At 40.0% G+C, this 8,070-nt stretch overlaps 1 non-coding gene across 1 annotated transcript; it reads right to left on the bottom strand.

Moving 5' to 3' along the window:
- Positions 1–7,605: 7,605 nt before the first annotated feature.
- On the bottom strand, positions 7,606–7,713 carry LOC130964816 (small nucleolar RNA R71). Its single transcript, XR_009080887.1, has one exon. It is a non-coding gene; the product is annotated as a small nucleolar RNA R71 (small nucleolar RNA).
- Between the last annotated feature and the right edge of the window lie 357 nt (positions 7,714–8,070).

Genomic DNA, 8,070 nt, shown 5'->3' on the forward strand with positions numbered 1-8,070 from the left:
TCTGAATGGAGCATCATAGGTATTTTCTATGATGGTCTCTCTGAACTATCCAAGATGTCTTTGGATAGCTCTGCTGGAGGATCTCTTCATCTGAAGAAGACGCCTACAGAAGCTCAAGAGCTCATTGAAATGGTTGCAAATAACCAATTCATGTATACTTTTGAAAGGAATCCTGTGAACAATGGGACAAGTCAGAAGAAAGGAGTTCTTGAGATTGATACTCTGAATGCCATTCTAGCTCAAAATAAAATATTGACTCAACAAGTCAATTTGATTTCTCAAAGTCTATCTGGAATGCAAAATGCACCAAGCAGTACTAAGGATGCTTCATCTGAAGAAGAAGCTTATGATCCTGAGAACCCTTCAATGGAAGAGGTGAATTACATGGGAGAACCCTATGGAAACACCTATAATTCTTCATGGAGAAATCACCCAAATCTCTCATGGAAGGATCAACAGAGACCTCAACAAGGTTTCAACAACAATAATGGTGGAAGAAACAGGGTTAGCAATGGCAAGCCTTTTCCATCATCTTCTCAGCAACAGACAGAGAATTCTAAGCAGAACCACTCTGACTTAGCAACCATGGTCTCTGATCTAATCAAAACCACTCAAAGTTTCATGACTGAAACAATGTCCTCCATTAGGAATTTGGAGGCACAAGTGGGTCAGCTGAGCAAGAAAGTTACTGAACTCCCTCCTAGTACTCTTCCAAGCAATACAGAAGAAAATCCAAAAGGAGAGTGCAAGGCCATCAACATGGCCGAATTTGGAGAGGAAGGAGAGGCAGTGAACGCCACTGAGGGAGACCTCAATGGACGTCCACTGGCCTCCACTAAGTTCCCCAATGAGGAACCATGGGAATCTGAGGCTCAAAATGAGACCATAGAGATTCCATTGGACTTGCTTCTGCCTTTCATGAGCTCTGATGAGTATTCCTCCTCTGAAGAGGATGAGTATGTCACTAAAGAGCAAGTTGCTAAATACCTTGGAGCAATCATGAAGCTAAATGACAAGTTATTTGGAAATGAGACTTGGGAGAACAAACCTCCTTTGCTCACCAAAGAACTGGATGACTTGTCTAGGCAGAAATTACCTCAAAAGAGACAAGATCCTGGGAAGTTTTCAATACCTTGTACCATAGGCACCATGACCTTCAAGAAAGCTCTGTGTGACTTAGGGTCAAGTGTAAACCTCATGCCTCTCTCTGTAATGGAGAAGCTAGGGATCTCTGAGGTACAAGCTGCAAGAATCTCACTAGAGATGGCAGACAGTTCAAGAAAACAAGCTTATGGACTTATAGAGGATGTTTTGGTAAAGATTGAAGACCATTACATCCCTGCTAATTTCATAGTCCTAGAGACTGGGAAATGCATGGATGAATCTATCATCCTTGGCAGACCCTTCCTAGCCACAGCAAAGGCTGTGATTGATGTTGATGGAGGTGAACTGATCATTCAAGTGAATGAAGAATCCTTTGTGTTTAAGGCTCAAGGATATCCCTCTGTCACCATGGAGAGGAAGCATGAAGAGCTTCTCTCAAATCAGAGCCAAACAGAGCCCCCACAGTCAAACTCTAAGTTTGGTGTTGGGAGGCCACAACCAAACTCTAAGTTTGGTGTTGAACCTCCACATTCAAACTCTAAGTTTGGTGTTGGGAGGTTCCAACATTGCTCTGAGCATTTCTGAGGCTCCATGAGAGCCCTCTGTCAAGCTACTGACATTAAAGAAGCGCTTGTTGGGAGGCAACCCAATGTTATATTTTATCTATTTTCTTTTGTTATTTTATGTTTTCTGTAGGTTGATGATCATGAGAAGTCACAAAATCAATTGAAAAAGCAAAAACAAAATGAAAAACAGGAAGAAAAACAGCACACCCTGGAGGAAGAACCTACTGGCGTTTGAACGCTAGTAAGGCTAGCAGATGGGCGTTTAACGCCCAGTCTGGCACCATTCTGGGCGTTTAACGCCAGAAAGGGGCACCAGACTGGCGTTAAACGCCAGGAAAGGGCAAGAACCTGGCGTTAAACGCCAGAAATGGGCACCAGCCCGGCGTTTAACGCCAGAATTGGCTCAAAGTGCATTTTTGCACGCCACTTGGTGCAGGGATGACTTTTCCTTGACACCTCAGGATCTGTGGACCCCACAGGATCCCCACCTACCCCACCACCCTCTCTCTTCTTCACCCATTCACCAATCACCTCAACACCATACCCCTCTCTTCACCCCTATATAAACCCATCTTCACTCCTTCATCTTCACACACCCTAAACACTACTTCTTCCCCTTTTGGCCGAACCACAAAGCCATCTCCCTCTCCTCCATTTCTTCTTCTTCTACTCTCTTCTTTCTTCTTTTGCTCGAGGACAAGCAAACCTTTTAAGTTTGGTGTGGTAAAAGCATTGCTTTTTGTTTTTCCATAACCAGTTATGGCATCCAAGGCCGGAGAAACCTCTAGAAAGAGGAAAGGGAAGGCAAAAGCTTTCACCTCCGAGTCATGGGAGATGGAGAGATTCATCTCAAGGGTGCATCAAGACCACTTCTATGAAGTTGTGGCCATGAAGAAGGGTCAACTTTGATCAAAGGTTGGACCAAGTCCTCACAGATATTTGTGAAGAGGGCGCTCAATGGAAGAGAGATTCAAGAGGAAAGCCGGTTCAACTGAGAAGGCATGACCTCAAGCCCATCACTAAGAAAATGATGGAGCAAACAAGAGATCCCACTCATCATGAAATCCCTGAGATACCTCAAGGGATGCACTTTCCTCCACAAAACTATTGGGAGCAAATCAACACCTCCCTAGGAGAATTGAGTTCCAACATGGGACAACTAAGGGTGGAGCACCAAGAACACTCCATTCTCCTCCATGAAATTAGAGAAGATCAAAGAATCATGAGAGAGGAGCAACAAAGACAAGGAAGAGACATTGAGGAGCTCAAGCACTCCATAAGACCTTCAAGAGGAAGAACAAACCGCCATCACTGAGGTGGACCCGTTCTTTAATCTCCTTGTTCTTTATTTTCTTGTTTTTTGAAATTTTCATGCTTATGTTTGTCTATGTTTGTGTCTTATGATCATTAGTGTCTTAGTGTCTATGCCTTAAAGTTATGAATGTCCTATGAATCCATCACCTTTCTTAAATGAAAAATGTTTTAATCACAAAAGAACAAGAAGTACATGATTTCGAATTCATCCTTAAAACTAGCTTAATTATTTTGATGTGGTGACAATACTTTTTGTTTTCTGAATGTATGCTTGAACAGTGCATATGTCTTTTGAATTTATTGTTCATGAATGTTAAAATTGTTGGCTCTTGAAAGAATGATGAAAAAGGAGACATGTTACTGAGGATCTGAAAAATCATAAAAATGATTCTTGAATAAAGAAAAAGCAGTGAATACAAAAAAAAAGAGAAGAAGCGAAAAAAAAACGGAAAAAAAAGAAAGAAAAAGAAAGAAATAAAGTTGTGATCCAAGGCAAAAAGAGTGTGCTTAAGAACCCTGGACACCTCTAATTGGGGACTCTAGCAAAGCTGAGTCACAATCTGAAAAGGTTCACCCAATTATGTGTCTGTGGCATGTATGTATCCGGTGGTAATACTAGAAGACAGAGTGCTTTGGGCCACGGCCAAGACTCAATAAGCAGCTGTGTTCAAGAATCATCATACTTAACTAGGAGAATCAATAACACTATCTGAATTCTGAGTTCTTAAAGAAGCCAATCATTCTGAATTTCAAAGGATAAAGTGAGATGCCAAAACTGTTTGGAGGCAAAAAGCTACTAGTCCCGCTCATCTAATTTGGAGCTAAGTTTTATTGATAATTTGGAGTCTATAGTATATTTTCTTCTTTTTATCTTATTTGATTTTAAGTTGCTTGGGGACAAGCAACAATTTAAGTTTGGTGTTGTGATGAGCGGATAATTTATACGCTTTTTGGCATTGTTTTTAGTATGTTTTTAGTATATTTAGTTAAGTTTTTAGTATATTTTTATTAGTTTTTAGTTAAAATTCACTTTTCTGGACTTTACTATGAGTTTGTGTGTTTTTCTGTGATTTCAGGTATTTTCTGGCTGAAATTGAGGGACCTGAGCAAAAATCTGATTCAGAGACTGAAAAGGACTGCAGATGCTGTTGGATTCTGACCTCCCTGCACTCGAAGTGGATTTTTTGGAGCTACAGAAGCCCAATTGGTGCGATCTCAACGGCGTTGGAAATTAGACATCCTGGGCTTTCCAGAAATATATGATAGTCCATACTTTGCTCAAGATTTGATGGCCCAAACCGGCGTTCAAAGTCACCCTCAGATTTCCCAGCGTTAAACGCCGGAACCGGCACCAAAATGGGAGTTAAACGCCCAAACTGGCACAAAAGCTGGCGTTTAACTCCAAGAAGAGTCTCTACACGAAAATGCTTCAATGCTCAGCCCAAGCACACACCAAGTGGGCCCGGAAGTGGATTTTTATGTCATTTACTCATCTTTGTAATTCTTAAGCTACTAGTTCCCTATAAGTAGGACCTTTTACTATTGTATTTTCATCTTGGTTCTTCTGGTTCCTTCTCTGGGGCCGAAACCAATGATCACTTTTGTTCTTATGTATTTTCAACGGTGGAGTTTCTACACACCATAGATTAAGGTGTGGAGCTCTGCTGTACCTCGAGTATTAATGCAATTACTATTGTTCTTCTATTCAATTCCGCTTGTTCTTGTTCCAAGATATCACTTGTTCTTCAACTTGATGAATGTGATGATCCGTGACACTCATCATCATTCTCACCTATGAACGTGTGACTGACAACCACCTCCGTTCTACCTTAGATTGGGTGAATATCTCTTGGATTCCTGATACACGATGCATGGTTGATCGCCTGACAACCGAGCGCTCGCTTGAATCCGTGAGATCAGAGTCTTCGTGGTATAGGCAAGAACTCATGGCGGCATTCAAGAGAATCCGGAAGGTCTAACCTTGTCTGTGGTATTCTGAGTAGGATTCAATGATTGAATGACTGTGACGTGCTTCAAACTCCTGAGGGCGGGGCGTTAGTGACAGACGCAAAAGAATCACTGGATTCTATTCCGGTCTGATCGAGAACCGACAGATGGATAGCCGTGCCGTGACAGGGTGCGTTGAACATTTCCACTGAGAGGATGGGAGGTAGCCACTGACAACGGTGAAACCCTTGCATAAGCTTGCCATGGAAAGGAGTAAGAAGGATTGGATGAAGACAGTAGGAAAGTAGAGAGACGGAAGGGACCAAGCATCTCCATTCGCTTATCTGAAGCTCTCACCAATGAATTGCATAAGTATCTCTATCTTTATCTTTATGTTTTAGTCATATATCATCTATACCCATTTGAGTCTGCCTGACTAATATTTACAAGGTGACCATAGCTTGCTTCATACCAACAATCTCCGTGGGATCGACCCTTACTCGCGTAAGGTTTATTACTTGGACGATCCAGTGAACTTGCTGGTTAGTTGTGCGAAGTTGTAGTGATCACAATTTCGCCCACCAAGTTTTTGGCGCCGTTGCCGGGGATTGTTTCGTGTATGGACAACTGACGGTTCATCTTGTTGCTTAGATTAGGTATTTTTCTTCAGAGTTCTTAAGAACAAATTCTAGTGTTTCAAGGTGATGTTCTTATCATCACCAAAGCTAATTGATCCTCATCAATTTAGCTCTTGAATGCAATGTCCTGCTGAAGCTTGGCTAGCCATGTCTAATTCCTTTAGACTTAAGCTTTAGACTAACATTGCATGATTCCTGGAATTCTCATTAAGAATTTTGATACCTTTATTTTCGAAAAAAACCAAAAAAATTACAAAATCATAAAAACCAAAAATATTTCTTGTTTGAGTACAGAGTCTCATTTTAAGTTTGGTGTCAATTGCATGTTTCTGTTCTTCCTGCATTTTTCGAATTTATGCATGTGTCTTCATTAATCTTCAAGTTGTTCTTGATGATTTCCTTGTTTTGATCTTTTAAATTCTGTTGACTTGAGTGTTTTGTTGTTTCTCATATGCATTCTCATTTTGTTAGTGTCAGTAGTATACAAACTGCTAAGTTTGGTGTCTTGCATGCATTATCTATTTGATTTTAATTGCATTCTGATTATTCCTCATTATTAAAAATCCAAAAATATTTTTAATTTGTGTCTTTTCAAGTCAATAATACAGAGAATTGAAGATTCAAAACATACTGCAGAGGAATTATACAGAAAAAGCTGGGCGTTCAAAACGCCCAGTGAGGAAGGCAGACTGGCGTTTAAACGCCAGCCAGGGTGCCTGGCTGGGCGTTTAACGCCCAAAAAGGTAGTGCATTGGGCGTTAAATGCCAGAATGTGCACCATTCTGGGCGTTTAACGCCAGGATGGCACAAGAGGGAAGATTCTGTTTTCAATGCAAATTTTTTTTCAAGTTTTCAAAGTTTTTCAAAATCAAATCTTTTTCAAATCAAATCTTTTCAATCAAATGTTTTCAAAATCAATTTCTTTCCTTTTTCAAAGATACTTGCTATCAATTAATGATTTGATTCAACATTTCAAGTATGTTGCCTTTTCTGTTGAGAAAGGTTTAATGTCTGAATCATATCTTTTCTTGTTAGTCAAGTCATTATTTTTTTTAAAATCAAATCTTTTTAAATTGTTTTTCAAATCATATCTTTTCAATCATATCTTTTTAAAACCATGACTTTTCAATCATATCTTTTTAATCATATCTTTTTCAAAACAGTTTTTAATCATATCTTTTTTATTTCTAATTTCAAAATCTTTTCCAAACATTACTTGATTTATTTCCCACTCTTGGTTTTCGAAAATCAATTAAAGTTTTTCAAAATGTTTTTAAAATCTTTTTAATTGAATTTTCGAAATTTCTTCCCCTCTTCTCACATCCTTCTATTTATGGAGTACCACTCCTCCTCAATGCACAATTCGAACTCTATCTCACTAAGTTCGAATTCTTCTACCTCTTTCTTCTATTTTTCTGTTCCTTTGACACCTCAAGGAATATCTATACTGTGACATAGAGGATTCCATATTTTCTTGTTCTCTTCTCTTTCATATGAGCAGGAACAAAGACAAAGGCATTCTTGTTGAAGCTGACCCTGAACCTGAAAGGACCTTGAAGCGAAAGCTAAGAGAAGCTAAGGCACAACTCTCTGTAGAGGACCTAACAGAAATCTTCAAAGAAGAAGAACCCATGGCAGCCGAAAACAACAACAATGCAAACAATGCAAGGAAGGTGCTGGGTGACTTTACTGCACCCACTCCCGACTTCTATGGGAGAAGCATCTCTATCCCTGCCATTGGAGCAAACAACTTTGAGCTTAAGCCTCAATTAGTTTCTCTGATGCAACAGAATTGCAAGTTCCATGGACTTCCATTGGAAGATCCTCATCAGTTCTTAGCTGAATTCTTGCAAATCTGTGACACTGTCAAGACTAATGGGGTTGACCCTGAGGTCTACAGACTTATGCTATTCCCTTTTGCTGTAAGAGACAGAGCTAGGACATGGTTGGACTCACAACCTAAAGAAAGCCTGGACTCATGGGAAAAGCTAGTCAATGCCTTCTTGGTAAAGTTCTTTCCACCTCAAAAATTGAGTAAGCTTAGAGTGGAAGTCCAAACCTTCAGACAGAAGGATGGAGAATCCCTCTATGAAGCTTGGGAAAGATACAAACAATTGATCAGAAAATGTCCTTCTGACATGCTTTCTGAATGGAGCATCATAGGTATTTTCTATGATGGTCTCTCTGAACTATCCAAGATGTCTTTGGATAGCTCTGCTGGAGGATCTCTTTATCTGAAGAAGACGCCTACAGAAGCCCAAGAACTAATTGAAATGGTTGCAAGTAACCAATTCATGTACACTTCTGAAAGGAATCCTGTGAACAATGGGACAAATCAGAAGAAAGGAGTTCTTGAGATTGATACTCTGAATGCCATTCTGGCTCAGAACAAGATATTGACTCAACAAGTCAATTCGATTTCTCAAAGTCTGTCTGGAATGCAAAATGCACCAAGCAGTACTAAGGATGCTTCATCTGAAGAAGAAGCTTATGATCCTGAG

This window comes from Arachis stenosperma, chromosome 2 (assembly GCF_014773155.1).
Source record: "Arachis stenosperma cultivar V10309 chromosome 2, arast.V10309.gnm1.PFL2, whole genome shotgun sequence".
NCBI classification, from domain to species: Eukaryota; Viridiplantae; Streptophyta; class Magnoliopsida; order Fabales; family Fabaceae; genus Arachis; species Arachis stenosperma.